Source organism: Mytilus galloprovincialis, chromosome 2, assembly GCF_965363235.1.
Source record: "Mytilus galloprovincialis chromosome 2, xbMytGall1.hap1.1, whole genome shotgun sequence".
Lineage (NCBI taxonomy): Eukaryota > Metazoa > Mollusca > Bivalvia > Mytilida > Mytilidae > Mytilus > Mytilus galloprovincialis.
This window is the reverse complement of record NC_134839.1, coordinates 40,021,631-40,024,397: the sequence shown is the minus strand read 5'-3', so window position 1 is coordinate 40,024,397 and position 2,767 is coordinate 40,021,631. Positions and strand designations below refer to the sequence as shown.

The 2,767-nt window shown below is 31.4% G+C and overlaps 1 long non-coding RNA gene across 1 annotated transcript; it reads right to left on the bottom strand.

Annotated features, from left to right (window-relative positions):
• Positions 1-408: 408 nt before the first annotated feature.
• LOC143062242 (uncharacterized) lies at positions 409-2,013 on the bottom strand. The gene is made up of 3 exons (XR_012974630.1): positions 1,891-2,013; positions 1,278-1,392; positions 409-806 (listed from the first exon to the last, which is right to left on the bottom strand). It is a non-coding gene; the product is annotated as an uncharacterized LOC143062242 (long non-coding RNA).
• Positions 2,014-2,767: the final 754 nt, after the last annotated feature.

Here is a 2,767-nt window from a genome sequence, read left to right as displayed (position 1 = left end):
TGGTGGACACTGAATTCTTCTGTTTGTGTTAAACGTGAAGTTTATTTTTATTTGGTTGAAGCTTAAAATTTTTCATTTGCCAGTTTAGAGAAATAAGAATTACCAGTCCTTAAAGGTGCTGATTTCAACATTTGTTCAGGATTCTTCTATCTCTTTGAAAATCGCCTGCCATGCATTATTTTCCCTCGTATTTCCTCATGATACAATACTCCTTACATCACATTTATATCAATGAAATAAAATTGAGAATGGAAATGGGGAATGTGTCAAAGAGACACAACCCGACCATAGAACAGACAACATGTATATGCAATAAATGTAACATATCATGTTAAACAATCATATTTTAAAAGGTTGAAACAAATATGAAAAGCAATTTTGATTTCTTTAAATTTTATTCACCAAGTTTAAAAAAAAAAATACATCTGATATATATGTAGCCTATTTAAACAGCGTACACATATCTTTGCTATCATAGTTGATTCATTAGAATTGTTATTCTCCATAGAAATGTCTTCAACTTTTTTTGCAATAATTTACATTTAAATAAACATTCCTATAAATTCTTTGTTGGTCATATAAAATGTACTGTTAAAACGTTCTAGAATTTGATCCTGTTTAGGATAGGATAACTCCCATATGTTAAAGTAAAAGATGAGTCCCAAAAAGATGAAATCAATGTCCTAGCTGGCTTGAATCCATCTTAAGTCATTCCACAATCCCGTGGCAGTTATTAATCAATTTGTTTTAGTTTCCACTATAACCTTTCAGGTGTCTTTCTGTCTCCTCATGTTTAAATTTCTAAGCTGAAATAGAAAATACACCAGTTAAAAAATTGTACCAATAAATTTTGATTCATACCGTGATCCATTAAATGTATAATAGACATAAAGCGCGTTATTTTGTGTGCAATTTATATATATATATATATATATATATATATATATATATATATATTCACCCGGCGATATTATTTTCTGCCGCCTAATCTATCCTTAAGTTCATGCCTAACCGATATTTTAAATAGGCACTTTTTGGTTATCAGTGTGGTAATCAGTGATTAAGTCCAAACACAGTTTTTGTGAATTAATAAATTTGTTTGATTGTTCGGCCTAAATACCTTCCCTTTTTCAGACAAACAGCAACTTTCATAGGCTGTGATCAATATTTGACGCTAAAAGTTTGGTTACAGATCATGAAAACAGCTTCCCTTTGCAAATGGCATAGCATGGTAAAAAATGCCCTACATGTATGTAGACAAATATAAAATAACTCACCCTGCATGGTTTTTGTACTGGTTTGGCTATTGTGCTGTAATTTATTGGTTCACCAGCTAGATCCAAACTAACAGCGATGTCTCCTCAGAATATCTCTATTTGTAATTTCTGTATTCTGAAATTATTTACAGAAATATTATTAATACTACACTAATTAATTTGAGAAATAAATATAATGTGCCAAGTTAAACGTAAGTTTAAACAAAACGAAAACTATTGCTTTCATTATTCATTTAAAGTTATTGGACAGAGATAGCAGGGATCCACATTTGAGGTTTGTAAAAAAGGGGATGGGGATCTCCATTCTGAAAACCACATAAGTTCATATTTCTTTTTTCAAACTTTTTTCTAGGAAATGTTTTGAAGCACAGACGCTACTACAGTAATTTCAATTTATACTTAACATTAAAATGTTATACAGTTTTTTTTCTGTTTGTAATATTTTTAAAGGAAATTCTTTAAAAAGGGGAGGGTAAATGTGAAATTCCTTATGATTTCCCTTATCACGTAAACAAATTTTGAAACCTTTAGTATATAACGGCTGGGACTATTATACTATAGTATCAGATAACGGTAACAGTATATTTAGATAATATATTCACATTATACTTACAATTGAAGTCATAAACATATCCATATTCCTGTTACAGCTGTGTTTTTTATCAGCTCTCTTGGTTCATTTTAATTCCTTATTCCTTTGTTGTGCATTTGCAGGCGGAAACATGAGGCGTTCTCAATCACGTGGTATATTTTTAAATCACAAAGGTCATGACACGTTTAGGCTCTAAGCCTGTTGGTCATTACATGTTGTAATTCTAAACATGTTTAGATATAGGACACATAGAATTATATGTGCATAGCATGTAAACACCTTCCTAAACATGTTTAGACTTAAACATGTTTAGGAAATGTTTAGGCTCTAAGCACAATTTTTACAGTGTAATATTCATGTTTTCACAAATATTGATTTAAACTGACCAATCAATCCAATGTATGACTAAATCTGAGGATCCAAGATATGACCCAACATTATCTTTTTAGTCAAAAGTCGCGGGTAGATTTTAGGGAATTTCCTTGAAGTCAATTTAAATATAATGTTCAAACATTGCATTAATTTAGAGAGATACCAGGTACGCGTACCTCAACGGAGTCGAATCATTCCTGTTATACATGCATCACCCGTCATGTCATTAAAATATTATGCTCAGTTGAAATTCTTAACGAATATCAAAATCGATAGAAACGAAGATTTTGCTTTTATCAATACGTTAACTATGAGAGTATAACGACCAAGCCATTCATGGTGGCGACCATATATACAACTGAGAATAGAAAAGCGGAATGTGTCAAAGAGACAACAACCCGACCAAAGAGCAGAAAACAGCCGAAGGCCTCCATTTGCACAATCATATTAATAACTGTGTGAGTCTCCTCTAAGTCCGGTGGAATACTTTCAATATTCAATAACATTTCGTCTGTAATATTAACAT